The sequence below is a fragment of the Myodes glareolus genome, chromosome 16, assembly GCF_982192425.1.
Source record: "Myodes glareolus chromosome 16, mMyoGla1.1, whole genome shotgun sequence".
Taxonomy (NCBI): domain Eukaryota; kingdom Metazoa; phylum Chordata; class Mammalia; order Rodentia; family Cricetidae; genus Myodes; species Myodes glareolus.
The window spans coordinates 41,287,956-41,315,889 of NC_142041.1; the positions used below are offsets into that span (position 1 = coordinate 41,287,956).

General features: G+C 46.1%; 1 protein-coding gene across 5 annotated transcripts in view; it reads right to left on the reverse strand.

Moving 5' to 3' along the window:
- Positions 1-27,934, reverse strand: part of Bach2 (BACH transcriptional regulator 2) — a 337,533-nt gene that overhangs the window by 128,663 nt on the left and 180,936 nt on the right. Inside the window, exon 1 of one of the 5 annotated variants that reach the window (XM_048419876.3) lies at positions 23,501-23,654. The exons of the other annotated variants lie outside the window; for them this stretch is intronic. The gene's annotated coding sequence lies outside the window, so the exon portion shown is untranslated. Of the gene's footprint in view, positions 1-23,500; positions 23,655-27,934 lie in introns of those variants that run through there. 5 annotated transcript variants of the gene reach the window in all.

A 27,934-nucleotide genomic window follows, 5' to 3' on the forward strand; every position in this document is an offset into this window, starting at 1 on the left:
ACTCAACCGACTCCCTCAAGCTCTATCTCCCATCCCCTCACCCTCACTCCGACCCCCAGTTTACCCAGGAGATCTCTTCTATTTTCCCTTCTCAGGGAAATCCATGCATTCCACTTTGGACCCTCCTTGTTATCTAGCCTTTCTGGGGCTGTGGACTATAGGTTGGTTATCCTTTGTTTTACATCTAATTTCCACTTATGAGTAAGTACATACCAAGTTTGTCTTTTGGGGTCTAGATTACCTCACTCAGGATGATTTTGTTGTAGTTCCATCCTTTTGCCTGCAAATTTCATGTTGTTATTATTATTATTATTTAACGGGCGAAAAATATTCCAGTGTGTAAATGTACCACATTTTCTTTACCCACTGTTTGGTTGAGGGGCACCTAGGTTGTTTCCAGGTTCTGGCTATTATGAATGATGCTGCTATGAACACAGTTGAGCAAGTGTCCTTGTGGTATGATTTAACACCATAGTATACAGTATATGGCCAAGACTGATGTTTGCTCTTATCTGTCTCATCCCTCTACATTGCTTTCAAGCTCAGATGCTCAGTGATTTCCTTAATCCATTCTATTAGTGAGACTTTTCACTGAACTTTTATTTGAAGGGATAAACAATAAAGACAAAGAAAGTTATATGGAAACCCAATACTATAGAAGTTCCCAAAAACATATCTCTACACGTACATAAAAAGAGTTAAAATGAGACGGGTGGTCGTGGTACATGCCTTTAATCCTAGCACTCAGGAGACAGAGGCAGGTGGATCTCAGTGAGTCTGAGGCCAGCCTGAACTCTATAGTATGAGTTTTAGGACAGCCAGAGTTACTCAGAGAAACCCCGTCTCAACACCACCCCCCGCAAAATGAACTAAGATGAAAGTTAGTCTACAAGAGGGCAATCATTAGATGATAACAAGAAAAAGCCTGGTAACAGAAATGAGTTCCTTACTTCGGTGGTGTTGGCTGGTGAGGTTTCAAAGCCACTATGGGCTATTGCTAATGTTCTTTGAATGCCTTCCAGAACTGGATGTTAGGACCCTATTGGTGAAGATACCACATAGAGAACACGGAAAGATGAAGCTGGTATTGACCTGGAAGCTTGATCCTTACTGGATAGCTTTCAGAGTGCTGGAAGGGGCTATGCACACTACTGAAGAAGAAAAGTATCAATCTTAGGCAGCTGTGAACCCGGTGAACTACAATAATGACTGGCCTGGAAAGACAGGCCCACTCATGCACTAGTGGAATGCATGTTGTGGGAGCAACCAACTGCTCTCTGATTGGGGCATGCTCTACTGATGAAGCCTATACCTGACACCATTACTGGGGTCAAGAACCTATGACTAGATGGATCATAGACTCTAAGAGAAAACCTTCTACAATCTCCCTGAAATGAAGTATTGACTCAACTCCCAGTCACTTATCATTATAGCCATAGATTAAGGAGATTCCTAACTGTCTGTCACCAGAGAAGCTTCTGATTACAATACATGATGGCCAATAAATGTCCAAAGTGCAGAGAGTAAAATTCTGCAGAATGTTAAGCCCTAAATGGATGCGATCTACTGTACCTAATCTCCAAAGGCTTAGGGACCATTGCAGAAGGGATAGAAAAGCCATAGACCCAGGGGTGATAGAAAAAGTGTCTTCTTAAACTAGCAGGGAAACTGCACACATGAACTCACAGTGACTGTAAGGTCATGCACAAGCTCTGTGCATGCCCACAGCAGACCAAATCCCAGCATGGAGAGGGGATCTGTGCACCACGATCCATGCTAAGCCATGAATCTCCTGGCAATGGTTAGCTGCGGGGAGAGGAAGGGTCAGTTTTCTTTAAGAGTGTAGCCCCTGATAAGCTCCATGTTCTAACGGGAGGCCACATATCCAAGAATATTTGGGCAGCACAAATTGACCTTGATGGGGAAAAAGTATGCAAAGTTGGTGGGAAGAGAAAAGTAGTGGATCCAGGAAGAGTTGGGAGAGGGAGGGTACACATGATCAAAATTCATTATATGAAATTCTCAAAAAAAACTAATAAAATATTTTTAAGATTATGACGAGGGCATGAAGGGAGAAGTATCTGGGGGTTCTAAAGCGAGTGGGAAGGGGTTTTTGATTTGTTATGATCAAGACACACTGTATACATGTATGAACTTGTCAAAGGATAAATGAAAACGATTGCAGAAGAAAGTGACACAGAATATGAACAGGCCACGCCACCCACATAACCTACAAGACAGAATACGAGCAGGCCATGCCACCCATACAAGGCAGACAGGCCAGGACACTTATATCACAAAGCACCTTCCTGAAGCATTCTTTGAAAGAATCCTAGAGAAATCTCATTTCATAACTGGATGGTAAAGACACAAAGCAGAGTGAGGCTGGAGGCGCTTGGAGGATGGGAACAAACACTCCGGTCACCACTACACCCACAGTCTATGGCTGCCCGTGGCACATCACAGTTAGACAATAATGACACCTGTGCTGCTTCTCTCTGAAGACTCCCTGGCATGCTAGCACATGCCAGGGATGTGCCTGATTTGGGGGCAGTGAGAGAGTGAAGGAATAAGACAGACAGACGAATACACGGACACTGAGAAAAGCTGGGCTCAGGTGGTCTGGCATCTCTGATGGAGAAATGGAAGCTCCCTGGAAGTTTATTATATAAAGCCGAACAGGGAGGCCTGATTACTTCATACAGCTGGACAAGACATGGGTTATTACATACAGATAAGCAAGGAGGCAGGGGTTATGGTATGTAGCTGGATCAAGGAGACAGATTTAGACGGCCTTGGTAGGAGCAGTCTTGGTAGTGGGGCGGTCTTCAGGCCATAAACATCTGGAGAGGAAAAACCTGTCATGGAAATTGTCTGTACACACTATCAGTATTCACACACGGACCAGTTGTCTGTACACACTATCAACGTTCACACAGGTTTTCTTCTTTCTTATTGATTTTATTGATCTATACATTTTCTCTGCTCCCCTCCCTTCTTCCCCTCTCTCCTTCTACCCTCTCCCTGATCCCCATGCTCCCAATTTACTCAAGAGAGCTTGCCTTTTTCTCCTTTCTAGGTTGATCCATGTATGTTTCTCTTAGGGTCTTCTTTGTTGTCTAGGTTCTCTGGGGTTGTGGACTGTAGCTGGTTTTCTTTGCTCTATGTCGAAAAGTCACTTATGAGTAAATACATAGTCTATTTGACTTTCTGGGTCTGGCTTACCTCACTCAGTAGGGCCTTTTCTAGATCCATCCATTTGCCTGTAAATTTCAAGACATAATTATTTCTTAGCTCTGTGTAGTACTCCACTGTGCAAATGTACACATTTTCTTTATCCATTCTTTAGTTGAGCGGAAAAACAGGTGGCAGAGCTGTGGGTCATTGCTTACCTATACCTATCCTGGATTATTCAGCTCAACTGAAGGCTGTGCAAACCAGAAGAACTGCCCAACGAACCACGGGAATCATAAGAAATAATAAATATCCTTTTTTCAAAGCGACTGAGTCTGGGATGTTTTTCCTGGACAGCACAAAGCAACTGAAATTGCTGGAATAAACATAGGAACAGACTGTGGAGGCAGGTCTCTCATGTAGGACGTATTCACAGAGGCAATATGTGGCTATATGTCAATATGTGGTTATATGTCAATATGTGGTATAGAATAATCAGTCTTAGGTAGGTTACAAAGACCAGGTAGACTATGACAGTCTCTCCAAAACAGCGCTGTTCCTCTCCGCTGCCTGTTTTTGTGGGTATGCAGAAAAGACAGCCACAGTGGATGCGGCAGTGAGAACAGCGTTAGGCTGCGGCAGACAATCTAGGGGGTTCGGACGAGTGAGGGATGAAGGGCAGGCCACTCCAGGAAGGGAGTGCTCAGGGATGGGAGCATCTTTCACACAAGGGCAAGGAGACACAAAGGACAACAAATGATTCGATCAAAGTGACATTTCCACCAGATCACACCACAGTGGCATGTGGAGCATGTGCAGGCAGGGGATACTGATGCCAGGAGGACAGGAATGAGGTAATGCCTACCTGTACCAGGTGACTACACTGGCCGCTGTGAGGGACAATGCAAGGTAGGCAGGGAGACAGCCATGCTGAAGCTCACTGTGAAGCCTTGGCCAGCTGCTTTGTTCAACTGCATTGAACTTAGTTTGCTGTATGCCACTTAACATTTAAAGTGACAGATACAGGTTAGGAGAGATTACACACACACACACACACACACACATGCCCTTCCAACAGACTGTAGGAGACTGAGGGATGGTTGCGCTGGATTCTGGAGAGACACTAGAGAAGAACACGTCTGTATCAAGGGAGCCTGTGCTATTTAGTAAGAATGACCACAAACACAGGTTAGTGCCTAAATCATTACCTTTTCAGAAAGACTGCCTGCAAGGGGGGCATGTTCGAGAAGGCCATACAGGAGAGGCAGCCTGCCAAGTGTGCCAGGTGGCTGAGCTGCAAGGGCAAAGAGATGGTGTGAGGGCAGCCAGGGAACGGAGCTGTCAAACCACAGGCTGCAGAGAGAAACCTCAAAACATTTAGTTGGGCCAAAGGGAAAGGCAGGAGAGAGAGAAAGAGGGAGGGCCCGGTTCTTTCTGTTACTCCCAAGACTAAACTATCCGACTCTTGCTCCCCTCTTTGGGCCACGCTTTTCCTAACTCAGCCTTTCCTCATTAGCTTCCTGTGCAAGCGCCCTCCCCTCCCCAGCTCTGGTTTACTGGTTCACTCAATAAACGCATACTGAGTCCAGGCGGCATGCTAGGCTGCAGAACAGAGAAAGGAAGGCGTGTCAGCAGATGGAAGTAGAGCGATGAACAGGGCCTAGGCACTGAGGGGGTCACAAGGGTTACAGGCTACATTAAGGAGTTGTTGTGACTGTGTTAAGCTCCTAATTGTGTGCTAGAAAGACAGTACTGACATCTTTATGAAGAACAGACAGGGGAGAAGAGGGGTAGAGACAAGACTGGCCATCCTGTCACTATGGGGACTGAGCCGTCGACCTCTGAAGAGATATGGATCTGAGATTTAAAGCAGCAGGGCTGCCACTCTGGATCTGCAGGTCCTTTACTCAGCCAATTACAGGCTCAAAATATCTGGAGAGGAACTGTGTCTATACTGAACACATGCAGGCTTTCCCCCTTGTCATCGTTCCTAAATAACACGGCATGGTCAGTCTTTCTAGAGCATTTGCACTGTACTGTATCAAAGGTGACCTGGGGTAATTTAAAGGCACACAGGAAGATGTATGTAGGTCATATGTACCTAAAGGGCATCCTATTCCAAGGCCAAGGCCTCTTGGGTATTGAACATGGAGGCTGGAATGACTTCTGGGGTCATCTGGGAATGGGTATTGGGGGGACAGCCTTGCTAGGAGGAATGTGGTATAACAATTTCTAGTCTTTACAGGCTGCAAATGAAGTTCCCAAGGAACATCAAATGAATGCTTTGGTACAGGTATTAGAGAGTGGAGTCTGGCGATAAAACACAATCAAGTGCATAGCATGTAGGGGACGTGCTGGTAGCTCATGAGCACTGCCTTGTAGGAAGGAAGAGGAGAAACTGCCCAGGGAACTGGACACACACCGGAAAGGACAATTTCAAGGCAGCAATGTTCTTCTTAAGTAGTGTGATGGTTCACCACGCTAGACCAACTGATCTGACAAACCAAGAGGCACGCCTGTGGGAGAAGACGGCATTTCCTGGTAGGGCTATCTAGGGGTAGTGGCCACCTTGCCAGAGTGCCAGCACCTTCTGGCTGCAGACCTCTTTACGGTCTGAGGAAAGAGCCAAGCTGTCTTCCTGCCTGCCTTTGCTTCTTGCTGGTCAGGGCACATGTGTTGCTGCTGCTGCCGCCACCACAGCCCCGTTTCTTCAGCCTTCCCCACTGACTACAGATCAGCACTTCTCCAAGGATCCTCCAGCCTTGTGGGGCTGAGAGGCTACCAGTTGGTTTCTTAGCCTCTCCGGTGTGCAGACAGTCAATTTTGGACTCCCGGGTGCCTGCTGTGTGGACTGATCCAGCAAATCCCTTGTAATATATAATCCATTCTATTACCTTCTTTCCTTGAGAGAAACCAAAGAATGCATGGGAACTCCAGTGACCCCGAAGTCTGATGTGTGACTTTCCTATGCTACCTTTAGCACTATTTGCATCTTGGGCTTATCATGATTCCCTACTGCCCAGAAAATGAAAAAAAAAAAAAACCAAAACAAAAACCAAAAAACCCCACAAAAAAAACAAAACCGTGTGGTACAAAGGTTAGAGTCAAACCAAAGGAGAAAAGTAGAGTAGAGAGACAGGAGCTGATTCTTTGTTTCTTCTTTCTTCTTCCAGGGACACACTGTAACATTTTTCTCCTTCCTTCCCTCCTTTGGGCAGTTCTGGGGATCAAACTTAGGGTTTAATAATTGGGAGGCAAGTCCTTTAGCACGAAGATTAGCTCCACAGCCACTGGCCTTTTGAAACATGGTCTCGCTATGTAGTCAAGACCGGTCTTGAATCTGCAACTCTTTGGCCTCAGCCTTCTACTCCTTTATGAGACTTGAACGTGCATCATGATGTCTGGTTAACCACACTCACATGTCATCTTCACGGTCTTCCCGCACTGGATGAAGACCATGGGGTCACTAGTCTTTTGCACTGACTCTTGAAGGGCAAGTGCTGAGGTAAGGGAAACCCATTATTTATCGTTGCGGTCTCCAGAATTTAACTTGGGACTCAGCACACCGGGGAAGCTCAGTCAGCATTTACTCGTTCAACGAACGTATTTTTAAAAATTCTCATTACATTTTATACACATGCACGCATGCCTCGGAAAGTGTACGCAGGTCAGAGGGAAACTTGAGGGAGTCGATTCTTTCCTTCTCCTAGGTGTGGACTGGGGCTGAGCTCAGATTTGCACGCTTGGTGGAAGATGCCCTCTGAGCCGTCTCCCCAGCACCTCAATAAGTATCTATTAAGTACCCTTTCAAGTTCTTGGCACTAGGGCTACATAAGAGGATATAAAAGCAAGTAGCTACAAGAAAATCCCGTATTCGTGTTGTGCGAAAACGTAAGCAGTCACTTCACTTTCTCTACAGTGTTTGAGGACTTCTCATGAATTAGCATGTCCCTCCCACCAAGAGTCAAAAAATACTGAACAGTACCCAATTTCCATTTTTTGTGTGAAATTAAAAACAGCCTTTTAACTGTCACACTAATTTTAAGATAAAAACTAAGCATGGTAGAAAATATACTTGCTTAAGCGACCATTTACTAAGACACCACAGAACGTAGTGATGAATCCGAGAGCCCTGCCCTCAAGAATCCTGGAATGGAACAGGAAAGATAAGGCAGACACAAGGATGTTACACCCCAAGACAACACCAGGGGCACCTCATTTCTCTGTCTAAAGAGTCTGCTACCACCACCAAGTATGCCTGCGCTCCCAGCCCTGTCTATCAACAGCACCAGCCGCTTGCATCCGTGTCCCAGCGGTTTGAGTCTGTCTGCGGGGCCTCTGCTGGCTGGTGAACTCTGCGGGTGGGGACTGAACTCCCCAAGCCCTCTGTAGGCAGCAGGGTGACTATCTAAGGCCAGTGTAGAGTGCTGGGAAACAGAAGAGTACCAGCCGAGAGCTCAAATGCCTTTGCAACAGCTTATGAAAACAAACAAAACAAAACAAAAACCCAGAAGCAAAAAAATCCCAAACCAGTGCATATCAGTGAACAAGACAAAGGTCAGAACATTCTGAAGAAACGAAAAGGAGTTACTTCTCTTTTAAGGAGGCCGAAAGCTTCTTGTACATGGATTTGGCAGTCGACTAAGCTGCGCACAGCAACTGACCTCAAGGGTTGCACAAAGCTTGTACAAATATAAATGTTCTGAGAAACACAAAGCTTTACATTTTGTAGTAAAAGTCTGTATACATTTGGCACCCTTTCTGTCAGTGAGCTTTTCCAGACTTTTTTTTTCCGCATGGGGTTGTTGGGAGAGCCCAGGGCTATTTTGAAGGCAAGAATCTCCTTCACCCTTCAGGGAGGCGTTTAGTCTGGGGTTGTAGGCACTAAGTCAGAAGAGGGGAATAATGACCCAGGACTGAGAGCCATAGTCTTCCCATCAGGTTATTGGTTCCCAAAGGAACACCAAGGTCGGAGAGTTGGGGAAATAGGCTGCTGTCTTCCTTTCCTAGAAGGGGGACCAATGCCACATTCTGATTCAAGACTTAGGAATGACTGGAAATTTAAAGTCACATTCCGCTTAATACAAAGCAACACAGACCAGCGAAGAAAGCTCTGGAGAGCTGCATGTCTGCAGACGCATGACATCTTCCATTTGGACGTATCCATCACCTTTCCTCACAGACACAGGTCACATTTCCTCATGCACTGAGTACCTCAAGCCTTGTATACCACATGCGAACCTGTCTTGCTCACACTGAGCACTGGATAGAATCATCATCATCTTTCTTTCTTTCTTTTCCCTTCCTTGTCCTTTCCCCCTCGTCCGCTCCACTTGTCCATCTACTCAGGCGTGTACCGAACTAGACCCTTGGAGGAAAAAGGTTCTGGTGGGAATAAGAACATGAATGACCCATGGTGTGAACTTGTAGACAAGGACTGAACACACCTGGAGGCCGGCAGGGGCCCACTGCCCTCCTGTCTTGGGAAATGCTGTGGACTTCAGCTAGAGCAGATGCGTGTACTCAGAGGCTAGCTCTGTGACAGAAATTCGTCCTCCCTTGCCCACTGTCACCCCCTTCCAACAGCAGGGGCTGGGAACAAGAGAGTCAAATTGGCATTCTGAAGCTCTTCATTTAAAGGCATATATTTAGCGATTTGCTGTGTCTGAGTTAATATATGGGTTAGGTTCGCTGAGAATGACACTCTCCTAATTCCAGCAACGTCATAAAGACAGTCAGTTGCTGGGTGTCTGGCAAGTTAATGACTACAAGCTCAAAGGATGACAGAAGGGGAAAATGTCAACACAGGAGAAAAGAACTTTAAGGAAGTCTAGAGACACACGAAAAGCTTCATTTCTCCCCTCCTCCTGAAGCAACAAAAAAACCACTTTTGTTTTGTCGGGCTGTAAGGCGCCTCGGTGTGTACAGACACCGGCTGCTAAGCCTGGTGACCTTTGGTCTATTTCCAGGTTCCGCACAGTGCCAGGTGGGAACCTCTTCCTCTAAATTGTCCCCTGACTTCCACATGTACACCCCTATACCCCACGGGGTGACGGGGAACATGACACACAAGCACACAAAATAAGACAGAAATGCAGTGGCTGGAGAGACGGCTCAGTGGTTAAGAGCACTGGCTGATCTCGAGGACCTGGGCCTGAATATACATACGATTTAAAAAACAATGTAAGCGATGAACGTTATTCCTGAGAATATCATTTGATGTTCTAAGCTCATCAGAACAGTCTTACGTAGAAAGAAGATGAGGTCAGGAAGGATTAGGATGAGATGGAAGGAGAGAGGGAAGGGAGATGAAATAAAGTGGTGAGCACTCCATGCTGGGATGATGGGCAGGAGGAGGAGGAGCTAACAGGCTACAGGGCTCAGGCAGACACCTGGGACTACCGGAGGACTGGCTCTGCAGAGGGTGGTGGCACCTCTGCTCCAGCTCCTAGCTCCCAGCAGACACGCCAGCAGCCCCACTAACATCCTCTGCAGCAGGTGTGGTGCTGGGAGCTTCTGAGGACTGAACCACGGCCTTGTGCTTGCCACAGAGCAATATCCATGTCCTCGCTGGGGGATTTGGTACAGAATGTCCCAGTTTATCACCCAGATCACAATAACCCGCAAGCGAGGAGTCTGTCCTGTGGACCAGGGGCAGATTGGTTTCCAGGTGGCTCCTTTACCTTCAAGAAACCTCATGGTAACTCCCAAGAGTATTTTTTTTATGTGTATTTATTTTCCTGGTCAGAAAAGGAGGTTTCAAGTGTCGAGGCGCTTCTCCAGCTCACAGTGAGAGAGAGGCCTGGAGGAGTATGCGTTGGGACTACATCACGTGTCACTCCATCTCACTGCACAGCCTCTCTGAAAAAGTCTTCCATCACACCCCAACTCCAGCCTGGACGTCAGGCGTGCCTCCCCACAGCCATCCTGGCTGGGAGGCTGCACGCAACAGGGGCTCTCAGCCTGCACAAGGTCAGGGTTAACTGATTTGTGCCTCTCAAAGCACAGCCGTTTTACTATATTCTCAAACCCCAGATGTAATACTAAAAGATACCCCTCCTTCTAGTGACAGGGGCCACTGTTGCCAAAGAAAGTCACAGGTGCAGGTGCCACACAGTAGGTTAGCTTCATGTGCAAAATAATCTTGTTCTGAAGTAAAACCTCCTCCATTTAAGGCTACCTCTGCTGTTTTCTGAGCAGCAGCGTTTCACCTATTTAAAGGTGGCCACTGCGGCCTCTCTTCTCCCTCCCTTCTCCAGGCTGACAATCCATCGTCCTTCCAGTGTGCCCAGCATGAAGCTCTCACATATATAACTGTCCTTCTCTAATGGATGGTCACAATATCCTTAATGTGACCTGGGTACTGTGGACCCGCCAAAATCATTACTGCCTGGTCCCTGGAGCTCCTTGGTCATAATTAAGACGGTAGCTTTTTTTTTTTTTTCCATAACACAGACCTTGCAGGATGCTATGAGGAACACCGCAGGAGGCAGGCAGTCTGCTAGGGACTGGGCGATGCACAGGAGATTCTCCAGGAAGGAAGAAAAACGCTGATTAAGATACTGGTGATTAAACAAGATCTCAGTGCGAGGTGTGAGATACCTTCTTGTGAGCTGTTGGTCAGAGAGATCCCCAGAGCTCCCCAAACCACCCAGGTTCTTGCCATTCCTCTTGGGTGCCCACCAGAATGAGACGATACGATCCATTCACACATTCCACCTCGCACATTCCAATTGCAAACATTACAGAGATAAGGTTGGAACGGAACTGGATGCGTCCTCCTGATGTCTAGAACGGCGTTTAAAGAGCCATGCCGGCTACTAGTGGAGAAAAGCCACCAATTGTCTTACCTGGCTATGGATCTGTGAACTACATTATCAACCTGATAGGCCAGACATACCTACTAGTGCCATAGTGGCATGGTTGGTTTGGGGATAGCTAACTACTTCCTGTCTTGATCTGAGGTCCTCCCTCCAGGAAGGAATTTATACTTAGTTCTACAAAGCTGGTCAAACTCCCCGACTACGGAGGTCAGAGATCCTATAGGGGAGCTTACTACGGTTGCTTAGTTAAGTTAACATGGTGTCAAACTGCGTTCGAAATATTTATGTCTACATCCACAGATTGGTGCTACTCTAAGCCTTGGTCAGAGAAGCTTTCATTTGAAGTGGGTGACTGTTAATGCAGGGGCCCGTAACTGGTCAACGTGCTGAGACTAAGTGATTGCTGAATGCTCACCTCTAAATGGGACAGTTCTATGAAGCCTCCAAAGCTCGGAGAACACGAAGGAAGAGGAAGCAGGTAGAAGGAGAGCTGGAGGACATCAGAAGTACTGTAAATGTTCCACAGTAGACATGGCATGGCCATTGCACCTATGGACTCAGAGCAGCAGCGGCTACCCTTAGAAACTGGGCCCACCAGTATTCCAGATGGATATGGGCTCACAAGGCCTCACCCCTCCCAGATGAACTATAGTAAATCAAAGGTTGTAATTGTATTCCTCGGAGGGGTCTAACACACACACACAAGCATAAAAGTAGGGCGACGACCCAAGAACAAGAAGGGATTTGGTGATGGGTGAAGGAGGTAAGAGAGGATAATTGGGGGGGCTTTGATCAAAGAACATTATACGCATGCATGGAATTATAAAAGAACAAATTTAAAGATGCTTCTTAGAGGAGATAACATTCAAAATAGGAGTCAGGCAGGTGGAGAGAGCGTACGATTTTCCCAGGCAGATGGGAAGGGTTTGGCAACGCAGAGTGGGAATATGGCGGTGCTGCTTTTTCTTCCTGGTTCTTTCCCTCAGCTCTCCGGGACTTAACTTTCTGAAGCTCTTCAGTCAGGGATGGGCTCACTGCAGTCACTTTAAAAAGAAGCGTGCACTATGTGGAGCTGGCGGTCCTGTGTAACCTTGTGTGGAGCTGGCGGTCCTGTGTAACCTTTCCCGAATCAATCACATACTAAATGGCCAACCCTGGACTGGGCAGTAGGTGGTTTCGGAGCCCCTCTGCATGTCCCTGACGCATGCGTACTTCAGTGGGCCCTGATCAGGAAGAACAGCAAAGGTCACTTTAAGCACTGAATGGCAGTCCCATGGTACTCAGGGGACTTGGTGCTCTGGGGGGCTGGAGGCCAGTGTGATCCCTCCACTGACTGACCTGGTTTACTCTCCTGTGTTTCTGCTCTGATGTGTCTGAAATGGAGCATTTCAGAGCTTTTGAAGTGTGTCTTGGGCAAGCCTGTCTCAGGACCCTTTTCTCGGCTTGCAGCCTTTCCTTTGCACTCTGAGAGCTGGCCCATGGGATAAAGCGCATTCTGTCATTTCTCTGCAGCACCTGCCCCTTCTCGGCCTGCCACTGCAACCAACCAGGGCCACCTATATGAAGGAGTAGAACGCACTTTCCCTTAAGCCTCTGACAGGTAAACAAAGAAAAACGCCCTTTAGAAGTTCACCCCTTTGAAGAGAGAGCAGAACTTTCAGTAAAGAACCCTAAACATCCCACCAGAAAGTCCCAAACAACCCTGAAAAGTGAGAATAAAACTACCCAAAGCTGACAGAGGGTAGCAAGCATGCCTTCCAGCCCACATTTGTCCTAAAAAAAGCCAACCAGCTACTGAAAAAAAATCCCCCAAATGTATGAAATCTAGCATCATTAACATATTTCCTGTCCTCACATAGCTTATAAAAATGTTTCTGAGCTCTTCCCTGGCTCATTTACAGCGATGGGAAGGAGTAAAAAGGAAATTGCAACAGATGGCGGAAGGGAGGAGGCGCTCCCAGCCTCTCCTGTCATTTGTCTCCGCGCTAATTCATCTTGCTCCAGTGAGATTTCCGAGTTTCTCAGATGTCCCGGTGGCTTGTTCCTCCTCAAGAGCCATGCCCCTGAGGTGCTTTCAGGGAGCTGCAGGTGACGAGAGATGTTTACTGCTATTTTTGCTGTTTTTCCAAGGGATCACCTTGGCTTCCCTCCGACCCTCCCCGAACTGACTCCGCAAGTGTCTAATCGGAGACTGACTTAGAGCTGACAGGTGGTAGATGCATAATTAAAGATGACCTAACACAGAACGCACGCATTCCTGGCATATTATCAGACACTTAAGCAAAGCAATTATCAGGAGGCAATCTTTCCTGTCAACAGAGATGGAGATGAAACATTTCTTCAATTAGGAGATTCTGCAATGCTGTTGCATATAGCCGTCTACAAACACTTGGCAATTTCTATCGTTTAATACTGCATCAGCTCAACAGAACACCTTTGGCCAGGCAATTTATGCACCCTCCACCACTACCATACGAAGTCACATTCTAAACATCAAAAATGAGACCATTCCGGGGTCTGCCAGAGACCCTGAGGTGCGCTGACCAGGTTCTAAGTTTATATACCAAGTCTCCCCTTAAAGGATCAATCCAAAAACAAAAACAAAAATTAAAAAAAACTAAAACAAAAATGGGTTCCTACTAAAGTAAATTCAAAGCAGGGCTCCTCCTTCCCCACGCTCCAGCAGTGCCAGAATGTTTAGGGAATTATTATCATGCCTTACAACCTCGTTATGTATCTAAGCGAGCTAAAGGATTCTTGTTGCATTTGGAAGAAATAAATATGACTCAGAGAAAGAAGAGGACTGGGTGAGATGACTCAATAACCCTAACGATCTGAGTTCAATCCCCAGGACCTACAGGACAGAAGGACAGAAGGACAGAAGGACAGAACTGAGTCCTGCAAATTGTCCTCTGACCTCTACATGTTTCCAGTGATGGGTGCATGTGTGTGCAAGAGATACACACACCACACACGTGTGCACACACATATAGACATGCACACACACACACATGCATGCACACACATGCACACACACAAACACACACACACTGTAAAATAAGTTTCAAAGAAAGAAGGGCTTTTCCGTCAAACAGATGGAGTTTTCACTTTAGGTGGTGGGGGGGGAATAAGCTGCAATTCTTAATGGTGCACTGTGAGTTCATAAATTATAGTGTGTGCTTTATATAAAGGAATGCACTTTAGCTTTCCTTAGAGCAGAAATTACTTGAAAGCTATAGTGAGGTGATTTTCCTTTCTTAAAGGGCTGTTAGGAAGGTAATGGGTATTTGGAACCCATGCAAAAACTGCCTTCCATGAGACAGGGACCTTCACGATGTTTGCAGCGCGTATTTCACCGCATCTCACAAGAGGTCTTATTGTTGGAATGCTTACGTCCTTATGTCGCATGTGAACAACGTCTTCATTGTTCACGGGAATGTGGCTATGGGATCTCTGGTGGTGGGACTCAAGTGTTTGCATTTTTCTCTCATCTGCAGCAGTGGGAACCCAGGGACCCAGCAGCCTCAGATAGCAGTTGTCGGCTTCAAACCCTGTCAGGACAAGGTGGGGAACGTGCTTATGCGAGCAGGCGGACTTGTGATGATAATTCCAGATCTACAGAAAGCGCTTATGAGCACAGACTAGAGGTAATAACAGAGCGCGTCAGAGACGATTAAGGATCCACTAGCGAACCATCAGGGCAACAGCACTCACTGCCTTTCAGGACGTGCCCAACTTAGAAGGCGGTCCATTCAGAATATTAGGGAGACAACACCCGGCGTCCTGGGGGAAAACAGAATCAGGTGGCAGGTAACAAGATCATTAATGGGAGCTTCAGCAGGACTCAAAGCCCAACTTCATTATATTTCTTGGAACTAAGAATAGCTTCTGAATGAGTGCTCACAATCCTCCACAGACCTATTCCTTCTTAGGAGCTCCCCCTGCTCCCTTTCCAATATAATGCAGGAAAAAGAAGAGAGAGCAGTCAGATACGGGTAGGGCAGTAGGAACAAAGGAAGCTCTTCATAATGGAGAGGAGCTACCACATTTTAGATGCCGTGAAGGCTCTTTCACCAGGGTTCAGCTCAGAGTTGTAGCTTGATAGCAGGCTATCACCAGGAAGTCAGGAAAAGAGTGATGTATAAATAAAAATGGCAGTCCTACCAAAAGCAATCTATAGATTAAATGCAAATCCCATCAAAATCCCAACACAATTCTTCACAGACCTGGAAAGAACAATACTCAACTTCATATGGAAAAACAAAAAAACCCAGGATAGCCAAAACAATCCTGTATAATAAAGGAATCACCATCTCTGACATCAAGCTCTATTACAGAGCTACGGAAAGGAAAACAGACTGGTATTGGCATAAAAAACAAGACAGGTTGACCACTGAAATAAAATTGATGACCCAGATATTAATCCACACACCTATGAACACCTGATTTTTGACAAAGAAGCTAAAATTATACAATAGAAAAAAGAAAGTATCTTCAACAAATGGTGCTGGCATAACTAGATGTCAACATATGAAATGAACGAAAACAGATCCGTAGCTATCCCCATGCACAAAACTCAAGTCCAAATGGATTAAAGACCTCAATATAAATATGAACCTGATAGAAGAGAAAGTGGGAAGTAGCTTTCAATGTATGGGCACAGGAAATCACTTCTTAAAAATAACACCAGTAGCACAGATGCTGAGAGCAACAATAAATAAATAGGACCTCCTGAAACTGAGAAGTGTCCGTGAAGCAAAGCAAAAGACATAGTCAAAAAGACTAAAAGGCAGCCTATTTAATGGGAAAAGATCTACAGCAACCCCGCATCAGAAAGAGGACTAATCTCCAAAACATATAAAGAACTCAAGAAATTAGACATCAAAATACCAAATAATACAAATAAAAAAATGGGGTACAGATCTAAACAAAGAATTCTCAACAGAAGAATCTCAAATGGCAAAAGATACTTAAGGAAATGCTCAACATCCTTAGCCATCAAGGAAATGCAAATCAAAATGACTTGGAGATACCATCTTACACCAGTCAGAATGACTAAGCTCAAAAACACCAATGATAACCTATGCTGGAGAGGATATGGAGTAAAGGGAACACTCATCCATTGCTGGTGGGAGTGCAAACATGTACAACCACTCTGAAAATCAGTATGGCGGTTTCGCAGAAAATTGGGAATCAATCTATCTCAGGACCCAGCAATACCATTGTTGGTATATACCCAAAGGATGCTCAATTTATACTACAAGGACATTTATTCAACTATGTTTATAGCAGCACTATTTGTAATAGCCAGAACTTGGAAACAACCCAGATGCACCTCAACTGAAGAATGAATAAAGAAAATATGGCACATTTACAAAATCGAGTACTATTCAGTGGGAAAAAAAATCAGTGACATCTTGAAATATGCATGCAGATAAATGGAACTAGAAGAAAATACCATGGGTGAGCTAACCCAGACCCAGAAAGACCAGCATGGTATGTGCTCACTCATAAGTGGATACTAGCTGTAAAACAAAGGACACCGAGCCTATAGTCCATGGTCCCAAAGAAGTTAAGTGACAGGAAGAACCCCAAGAGTAATGTAATTAATATATATATATATATATATATATATATATATATATATATCCTCCTGGGAAGGGGAAAAGATAAGATCTCCTGAGAAAATTGGAAGCATGGGTGTGAGGAAAGAAGGGAGGGTGGAAGGTGAAGAGGAGGGAAGAAAGAGGGGGGTAGGAGAACTTGAGGGAACAGGATAGTCAAGATAGAGGAAGGACAGAAATGGAGAGCAAGAAAGTGATATCTTGATTGAGGGAGCCATTATGGGGCTAGCAAGAAACCTGGCACTCAGGAACCTACAAGGATGACCTCAGCTAAGACCCTAAGCAATAGTGGAGAGGGTGCCCCAACTAGCCTTGCCTTAAGATTAATAACTATCTTAAATGACACCATAGAACCTTCATTCAGCAACTGATGGAAATAAAGGCAGTGGAGCACTGGGCTGAGCTACCAAAGTCCAGTTGAAGAGTGAGAGCAATGAGAATATGAGCAAAGAGGTCAAGACCATGATGGGGACACTCACTGAAACAGTTTACCTGAGCTAATGGGAGCTCACCAACTCTGGTTGGACAGGGAAGGAACCAGCATGGGACCAAACCAGTCCCTCTGAATGTGGGTGACAGTTGTATGGCTGGGGCAGACTGTGGGGCCACTGGCAGTGGGACCAGGCTTTATCCCTACTTCTTGTACTGGCTTTTTGGAACCCATTTCGGTCTTTGGAGGGATACCTTGCTCAGCCTAGATGTAGTAGGGAGGGCCTTGGTCCTTCCTCAAAGCAATGTGCCTTACCCTCTCCGAGGAGTGAATGGAGTGGGTGAGGTGGGAGTAGGTAAAGGGAATGGGAGGAGGGGAAGGAGTGGGAACTTGAACTGGTATGTTTAATGAAAAAAGGTAGTTTTTTTTTAAATAAAATGAAAACAGAAGAAAAGTGATGTATGTAACAATGTAATAAATACTAATACACACGCTGTTTCCCTGCTGATGTAGTGGATGGAAGGAACACACAGACATAACAGCTGAAGCGGGATACAATGGAAACAGGGATGCGCTGGTGTAGGCGAGACTGACTGCCCACACAGCTAACGAGGAAGCCGCCTGTAAGCTGGGCCTGTACACAGCACCAGACACTGCCACACTGCTTGAAGCTTTTACAGAGATGCTTCTTCAGAACCACAGACTGACATGCACACCCCAGACAGTAGAGATGGAACCTAGGGCCTCACATGTCCTAGGCAAGAACTCGACCACTGACCTGCACAGACCCCCTTGAAAGACTTTTTTTTCCTTGTGTGATATTTTTTCTTTTCTTCTTCTTCTTCTTTTTTTAAAAAAGAAAACAAACTAACTTTTTCATTATACATACCAATCAAGTTCCCACTCCCTCCCCTCCTCCCATTCCCTCCACCTTCCTCCCCAAACCCAATCTATTCCTCAGAGAGGGTAAGGCACATTGTTTTGGGGAAGCTCCAAGACCTTCCCTAGTATATCAAGACTGAACGAAGTATTCATCCAAAGGGAACAGGTTCCCAAAAGCCAGTACAAGTAGTAGGGATAAAGCCTGGTCCCACTGCCAGTGGTCCCACAGTCTGCCCCAGCCATACAATTGTCACCCATATTCAGAGGGTCTAGTATGGCCCTATGCTGGTTCCTTCCCTGTCCCACCAGAGTTGGTGAGCTCCCATTAGCTCAGGTAAACTGTTTCAGCGAGTGTCCCCATCATGGTCTTGACCTCTTTGCTCATATTCTCACTCCTCTCACTCCCCTGGAAATATTGATGTGGATATACCTGCATAAAGTAGAAATGGCCATCTCATATTTAGTTGAATTCTTCCCTTTCTGCCTTCTAACCTAGTGTTCCAGATACTCCAGTTTTACTAAGTCACATGATCAGAGGACTAAAGTCTACAACTATAGCTATAAAACAGATGAAGCCATGATGCTGACACGGATACAGCGTTATTTTGGAAAGGCTCAAAGTCAAATCTCAGTGCCACCTCTGCCACCCAATGGCCTCTCTTTCGGAAGCTCTGCCATTTAAGCCGTGTGGAGGTGCCAGCGGGGCCCTTGTCTTTCTCATGTAGCTCATCCTCAACAAGAGGCTGCTGACGGGCATTTCGAGGACAAGATGTGACGTATGCTTGAGAAAGCCAACATTGGTGTTTCAGAATATTATCTCTGGGGCACATTTATTTCCTAGTTAAGAAGCGAGTGACTGATCCCAGAATACCCGGGATGGGCTTCTTCGAGGACTGGTACCCAGAATCCAACCAGACAAAAGGAGAGCAGCACACATTCGGAAAGTAAGGAAATGACAGCACGATCCATGGTCACTTTCTTCTTCCAATTCCTGTCCAGGAATGCTAACACAGAACAACCCATAAAGTGGCCCCACCTGACTGCGGGGGAGCCAAAGGGAAGGATTGGGAAAAAGAGGCAATCTCCTGCCCCAGCCTCTCAAGTAGCTGAGATTACAGGCACCTTCCACCTAGCCATGGCTGGCGCACATGTTGTTATTACAATGGTGTTGGACGTGGGATGAGCAGTATTACTGAGGGGAAAGGGGTTAGATTTTCACAATAGAAAAAAATAAACGAAGGGCAAATGCTGGTCCCCCTACTCCTATCCAGCTGTAAATAATAGGAAAAATCCAGCACTGGCCAGATCACAGAAATCAATTGATACTCATTCTCTTATGGTCAACTGTATATGAATGTCACTTGTATAAAATAATTCACAGGATATAATATTAGCCTTTCTACACCCACACGAGTCAGTGTCGTCAATCCTACAGTTAGAGGGCAACATCTTCCGTCGTGTGCTGGCAGCCTTCTTGTTCTCTCCTCTCATTCCAGCACAATGCCTTCAGGTCTGTCTAAGTAATGTAATTTACTAGAGTGGAATTCCCTTGGTACTCCGTGCAGCACTTGGTGACAGTATCATTTATACGCTGGTGTCACGGCCTGACACTGATACATTGGCCTTCATCGCGCGTTCCCAGTAGGGCCTGCAATTTCACCTTCTGCTGTGCCCTTCTGCAGCGAGCATGTACAAATTTACTCTATTCAGCCCTAATTACAAACCTTGGTTGAAATGCTCTCATTAGATTTATATTTCGCACTCCAAACGTCAATCTTACTGAAAATTTCACTTTTTTTTTCCTGAGGATTTATCCATTAGCTATAAACTCTAAAGCATTTCATGACTGAGTGCATTAAACTAGCAATGCGGACATGCACTTAAAATACATCATTAGAGTAAATCTCCATTGCAAATGCTTTATATTATTCAACCAAAGGAATAATGAGCCCAGCCTGGCCACTACCCTCAAATTGCACATGAAGGACAGGTTAAAACCATTGTTGTGCTGTGCATCTATGGGATGGATTTCAGAATCTTTGTCATTCCTCACAAAGGTGTGGAAGGAAGTCACAGCCAGAGCCTAATTTATCATCTCCTCCTGGCTATGATTTTCACAGAAGCTTCAGTGGCCAAGTGCAATGAGGCTGCCAAGGATAATGGTGTGTGTGTGTGTGTGTGTGTGTGTGTGTGTGTGTGTGTGTGTGTGTATGCATGCGTGTGTGTATGTGTGTATGCTGAAGCTGTGTCTTTAACACCAGGAACTCTGGAAGTCACCTGGAAGGATCTGCTCTGTGGGAAAGGATTCTTCCATTTCACTCGAGAGAAATCCATGTAGAAAGTGCAATCTGCCTACACTGTGGGAGATAGGCTGTGTTCCGAAGGCAAGTCATCCCGGTCGCCAATCCAAGAAATGTCTCCACTACAGACTGCCAGGGCCTGACACTAAAACCCAGAGGATCTGCTGGTACTAAGATACACACTACAATCAGCTGTGGTACCGGGGATGGTAGAATAATCACGAGAAGGATCCTGAAGTTAAAAACAAACAAATGACGAAAGATGTACATTGCAAACAGCAAACTGTTGATGCCTCTGTGTTCTGCTGTCATTTCGGAGCTCACTGGTCTCATACATCACTTCTTGTCAAGTCCCAGGTGAGGCAAAGTCAAGGCAGTGCCACAATTTCTCTTTAATTTGATAAATGAGAACCAGCATCCCAGAAGGTCATGGAGGAGACTGAAGGAAAGCCTGATCTGAACTCTTACTGTCCGATTCCAAGGCTTCTAAAGGTTAACCCAAAAGTCATGTGATGTTTATAACCATACCTTTGCATTACAAAATAATATATTCGCCTTGTAATAGACAACTGGCGGGTGGGGGGGGGGAGACTCTGAGGTGGGCAAGTATGCATTATAGGAAACAAAGTAATTAACAAAAACGAAAGAAAATCAAAACAGCACTAACCGTCTTCTGCCTGTTAGCATTTGGTCATCTTAATGGCTGAGCAGTAGCCAGCATCATTATGCATGCGAGTTTCCTCTAGGGAGAGACAATACCATGGAAGCTAATTGCCCCTGAAGTTTTGCTAGTTCCCACCTGAAATATTTAAAAGCTTGCTTGATTACAACATTAGCGCAGCCACTTTCGTCATGTGTACCAGCAGGTACATCACAACCAACATGAGCAGATGTGAGGACCAAAATATCCAGGCTTCAATATAAAGCACAGTGTGAGGATAAAAATAACTGGAAACGCTCAGTGCTAATCTACCAAGGAAGGAGCGCACACTGTGTCCGTGTCATTGTGAAATCAAATAACCCGACAGGCAGCATTAGGAGGCTATAAAGAACCTAACTGCGCTGTAAATGCCCTTACCCTCTCTGTGAGAAACAGTGACCTGGAGGCTGATCCTTTGTGCATGAAATCCTAAAATTTCTGCTACAGACACACAGGAGAGCCTCAAACGCCCTGACAGGCTCCAGCACATCGTCAGGATACAGCGGCCTGAGTAAGAACGACACCAGCATCGCTCGCTGGGCACAGCGCACAGCGCCGGCTTCGTCCCTCACGTCATTACCTCATCCAATCCTACAGGCACCCGATGATGTAGGGACTGCATCATCCTACTGCGCCTTTCCCCATTTTCAGAAAAAGATGCTCAGGTCTAGGGAGGCGAAGCAGGCAGGTCCAGGTCAACAGGTCTCCTGGCTAAGCTTTGGGCCGGGGTCTCCCTTCCCCGAGAGCTCTCATCTCTCTGTCTTCAGCCGCTGCGGCGGAGGACTGCCACAGCCAGGGGCGTGTGAGGCGACACTCTCATAGCTGAGGCTGCTGATCGGCTGCCCTCTTGACTCATCTGCTTCACAGACTGCATCAAACCCCCAAAGCTCAGTGCCCTTGCAGACACTCCTTCTCTGGAAATGCCGCAGCCCTTCAGTCAGTGGGATGGGGCAGCACCAACTCTGGGATCACTAAGGTCCAAATTTCCCTGTGAGGGGCGACACCACTTCTCTTTGGGGTTCGGTCTAGCCACAGACTGAGACATTATCATTTACTGTGGTTGCAGGGGACTCTGAAGGCAGATGAGGGGAGTTTTTACTTGGTCAACTGCTCCTCTAACATCTGTGTTTACGGAGAGCACTTAGCGACAGGTGTGCACTGATTCTAATTCCCTAGCACATTCATTTTCTGATCTCGAGAGCAGCACGGCTAAGTGACCCTCTTCTCACTGCTCTGAGCTGATAGGAAATAACTTTCTAGCAATTAGCCTTAAGATGGATACGTACAACAGTCTTTGAAACAAGACCGGCGCTGTGTAGACAGACTCAGGGATCTCAGCACCTGCATCCCCAGCACCACTTGTATGTGTGTGAATTAAGCTTTCCTTCCTTCAGAAGGGGGAAAATGACAAACTATCGTGTGTAGACAAACAGAAAAAAAAACCCTGGCTGCCCTTTGGTATTTAAACAGAGACACTTCTTTCCTAATATACCCACTTACTAGACGGATACGAAGACGTGGGCAAGTCAGTCATCAGAACTAACAGAGCGATTTTGCTTGCACTACACATTCTGATTTGTATGAACCTTATTTTTAGCCAGGCACAAAGGGCAATCGATGGAAAATCTTATTCTAACCGCTACTTTTTCTGAGCCACCCACACTGCTCCACCTACCGCACAGCTTCACAAATGTAAAAACCCAGCCCAGGTTTGTCCTAACAAGGGATGCAAAGTGGCTACAATGTGTGACATTTTTTCCAGTCACTGTTTGTACTTTCGTTCTGTTTCTGTATCAGGACTTTCATGGAAAACAAGGCTGACTTATCTCCGTGCCTGTTCCAAGTCTTTAAGGTGGTAGGTAATCCATCATGCAAGCAACAGTGCCACGAACCACACGCCAGGCAGACTCTGGTAAATAAATATGCACCAAAAACTCTCCTGTGAATCGGGGGGGACAGGTGACATCAGGATAGGTGACCTCCAACATTTTGCTGTGAAACAATGCTATTTTAACATCATCCTGCTGACAACCATGAAGCCAGAAGCTCTACCAGGTACAAAACAGGCTTGGAGGAATGGTTTTCTTTTGCCAAAGTTAAGCCTAACACTTGGCTGTCATCTGCTTTTGAGTCTGCAGTGGCCAGTGTTTAGCAAGACACATCAGCCCCGCACCAGCTTTCCCCTCTGTGGGTTTTCACCACACGCTGCCAGTCCACTGCCAGAAGCCGACCAGCCTTTAACTATCACGCGGCTGTCCCTGCGGGGTGAGGTATCTGATGCTTACACACAGCGACCTCGACAGCACTGAAAACCAAACAACCAACCATCAAAGATGATTCTGCCAGGCGTGCGGAGAGAAGATAGAGGTTTTTCCTCTTCAACTGCAACCTCCCCAGATCTCTAAGGAAAAGTTATTGAGGTCTTACAGAGCCAATGAAAATGCTCACTCTCCTGAGCCCCCTCCCCAAATCACAACAGAGAAGCAATGCAGGTGTTGACTCAAAGTTCAGTTCGGCGAAAGGAATTAAGACACACAAGGAATTGGCCGCAAGAGCAGCATCTTTACCTGTGCACGCACTCATTGTCCAGAACCTAGAGGAGCCATTCCATCAGTCTCTGGTGGTGAACGCACACCCTGCAGGGTCAGGACCGTCTTCTGCCCGTGTGGTTCTAGAACTGACGAGAAGCCTCAGAAAGCCCTTCTGGGGCTCTAGTCCACTCTTGCCAGCCTCCGACTTGTATAGTAAAAACAGAGGCAATTAAGTATTATGAAAAAGTGGGTCACACACCACTGAGAAACAACCACACCGCCCCCAAGTCAGACACCAAATGACTGTGCTCTGACAGATGGGAGGGGTCTGAACACAGCGAAAGCAAAACTTTTATGTGGTAAGGAACATTTTAGTTTTCACTAGTCTAGAGAAAGTTAATCTCAATGTCAATGACAAAGCTAACGCCCTCTTGGCATGCTCTTAAATTTGTTCTATGACAAAATGCTGGCTATTAATATCATGAGAAATTCATATACAATGTCATCGGTAATCTGAGGGATGGTTTCGGGCTTCGCGATGCACTCAGCCTAGCAGCAGGTGCTCCGACCCAGTGAAGCAAGGTGACCAAATCGAAAATGAAGGTGCCAGAGTCTCATTATCAGTATTAGCATCTCCTTTGCCAGGGGAGGATCAAGGTGCTACACACCGCTTTTCCACACCTGTACACAGTCGGATGCCAACACACTTGAGGACACTTACTAAAGTGCCGTCAATTGCTGGGTGAAGACGTTAAAAAAGCCAAGAGAGCCGGGGTGCTTGCATTCATTCACCTATCACCTGACAGCCACTGAGACAGCCACATCAGTCTATATCTAGAGAGTCACTGTTCCAGAAAGGACACAGGGGATCTAAGTCATGCAAAGAAGTCCCCCGTCAAGGAACTTAGCATCTTGTATAGGGGAAGATAAAATCTCCAAAGACCCAATTTGTAACCAGAATCTCTCCAGCAGCTGCCTACTTACATTCTTCCTATTCTAACCTAAGGAATGTGGATGGCACTACTCATGGCCCTCAAACAACCCCTTAGGTTCCACCTGGCTCTTCTCTTACTGTCTTGGCCCCTCCTTAACCCTGGCGAAATGTGGGAGTCACCCCAACCTGAAGGTGATGCCCTCGCTACAGGGCAGCAAGGACTTTGAGACTCCGAGAGCCATGCATCAGAGCACAGTGGTCTGGGCGGACGCTGCTTTCAGGAAGGAGGAAGGCAAGGCGGGGGGGGGGCAACTGGCTCCACACACGAGAAGGCAGACACTTGAGTGGAATCAGACTTTTACTGGAGTCCATATTGTTGGATCGTGGATGAGGAACGGGGGAAGGAGCCCCCAAGTCAGCCTCTCCTGTGCCAGCCTTTCCTGGCCTACTGTGTACTAACTATGGTTTTTAAAGCAACCCGGCACTGTGAGCAGATCTAACACCAAAATCATATGCACATAAGCAAACCTTTCTCTTATGAATCTAGAAGTTGCAAAGGCTTTGCAAGTCCATTGGATATTTTTTTGTAATTGATTGTAGGAATGAGAATGATGGGTTAGGGACGTTTCCCCCTGATCAAGATATGAGTAAGTCCACACATGTGTCTGTGTAAGAGCTGAGTTAATAGCTCTTGAAGGGCAAAGAAGAAAGGAGATCTTTGTCCTGTAAAATGATGTCTAATGCCGCTATTTTCAAGCTTCACAGTATAATCAGTACAGAGTATTGCTTATGAATTTGGAGTTGTTGATTAAAACCGGTTTGGAGACATACGCAAAAATCCATGTTATAGGTAAGTTGTACCCTGGTGGCTAAATTAGAAGGAACATTTGCTTTTATTCTTTTATGTGACTTTCAGCTTACGTAGAATAAACATGTACCTAATGACAATCTAGTCCATGATGAACCACTTACGAAAGACGGCATTATTCAGTGTATCTGAGCCAGGTAAGGGCACCCCAAGACTCATATGATAAACTGGCTGACATGCTTCTCAGAGTGAAGCTGCTGTGAAGTGAACCATTACTTTACTTTTGCAAGAAGGAATGCAACGCTACCTCTGCTTTGCCAAAAGGAAACAATTCTTTTTTGGATTCTGACTTTTTCTAGAAATCAGAATAGTTAAAATATAGGACTCCTTTAATTATCTGACCTGGTGTCAAGCAGGTGTGGAATATGGGAAAAATCCTCTAGACACAAGAGCTTCCAACGACTAAGGGCTTCAATAACCTGGCTAGCTTGCAGAATTTCACAGACAATGTCCTACGGGCAGAAGAGCAGGAACACGTCTCAACATACCTATTCTGTGCACTTCCTGCCACCCCTACTGCAGACACCAGGCCTGCTTGTGTCTGAACGGGGTTCCTAGAAGGGTGAGCCGCTAATGTGCCCTCAACACGAAGGCTCAGTGGTCTGGTAGGAGAGTATATGTTAGAATTGCTACACCAAGGTTAATATATGAAGGAAGCCAGAGGGAACAGGAAGACTGGAAGCCCCTCCTCATCTGGGTTTCATTTAACAAAGAGAACATGTGGGAAAAACCAAAGCCTGGGACATACAAACGTGGGAGGGGAATGTTATGAAACGTAAGGGCCTGGACCTTACGCCCCAGCTCTGTGGGGCTTTCCCCCAGCTCGGCAGCCTGTTTGTTGTCTTTGGAATGCTTTGGACATTCTCACTTTCTCTGACATCCCCTGTACCCTGCTGCTGTGCAAAGTCGATGCTGAACATGGCGGCTCTTAAAAAGGCATTGATTTCTCTCTTCTCTTCCACCGTCTTCCTCCCTGAAGCCCCTGCGATTCACCTCTTGCCTGCCCAGTGGTTTTCCTCCCAAACTCTAATAAAACCATCCTTGAGCTTCCTTCTGAGTCTGCTTTTTTTTAAATATACACAAACACACACACATATATAGTATGTGTGTGCGCGCGTGCGCTCGCACATGTGTGTAAATGCGTACCACGGTACAGGTATGGAGGTCAGAGGACAATTTCCAGGAGTCAGCTCTTTGCTTCCTCCATGTGGGTTCCAGGGATCAAACTGAAATTGTCAGGTGGTGGCAAGCGTCTTTAACTGCTAAGCCACATTGCTGGCCCCTGAGTCCATTTTAAAATTCTTTTATTAATGCGGCTAAGAACCCACAAAAGGGAACCCTGAATTCCCCTGCAGCAGTGAGAAGTGTCATTCTGCTAGTGACAGGTGCACCCTCAGTCACCTCTTTAGCCCTCAGCAGGCTGGAGGCTACTGGAATAAACTGATAAAGCATGTATGCGGCCAGGGCTATTACTGGGGAGGGAACTTTCCAGTGCAGTACAGCTCAGCTTCTTTGGAGACTCTGGAGGTTTTGATTAGTATATTAACATATGTCCCCATGCTGGCAACATCACTCCCTTGTACTATTAGCGTGCATGCAAAGATGAAAATTAATTTTGATTGTTCCGTGAATAGACCGTAATTGTGAGTGGAGTCTATTGTAAACGATCCAATCAAACGTTCTGCTAAAAACAAACCAATAGAACCGACTCCAAAACTGTGTCCATGGGGTTAGTGTAGGCGTCACTCTGGAAAGCAATTACATCACAGCTTATCGATGATTCCTAAATCACATACAGAAGATCTACCCCTTAATCCTGGAAAAGACGCCGTTCTCTCAAGAATGCCTATGAAAGTACACATTGGGAGTTTTCTACCCTGTGCTAATGTGTCTCTGGTGGTGCAGGGCAACCTTGGGACGAGAGGATGCTTGCTTCGGTATTCTGCTTAACAACAAGGAGTAGCTGCTTGCTGGGGAAGATCCTTAGAAAGCAGCCTCCAGATCTGATTCTAACACATTCAGCTACTCTCGCCGATCTGAGCATGGAAGAGGCCGAAGCTGCAGATACCCTCCAGTGAATCCGTCCCTCACAGAAAACCAAAGCTGTCTTGTTTTCTGAGTCTTGATCTCTGAACAAGGGAAGTGGATGTGAGGGGAGGATGGGGAGCGTGAAGGGCTGGGGTGTGGGGTTGGAAGGTTAGCCAACCCAGGGCCTGGTTTTCTTCGTTCAGGTACCTTCAGGGAACATGCCAGCATCTGGAACCAGGCACAGCTGACTTCTAAGGAACAGGAGGGCCAATGAGGAGAGAGCCCCTGAGTTCTTTCTACCGTGTGTCATTTTATCTGCCTATTATCTGGTTTGCTGGTCTTTTCTGGGGAAATCCATCAGGAACTCCTGCAATTGTGTCACCTGAACTCACGGGGTTCATGGATCTTGATTAAATTCTACATCCTCATGATCTCAGATCGTATTTAGGTGCTGTAGGTCCGTGGGGATAGCAGAGGTGAGTTCATCCTTAGTTTCTTCTCCCTTACACATGTTTTTTCTTTCTACAGTAAACTTTAGTTTTACTGTTTTTTTCCCCCATAGCATTTGAGCCAAAAGCCTTTGAAGCACTGCCATGGCCTGTACAGCCTAAGTAAAACAAAGACTTGATTTCCAAGAAGG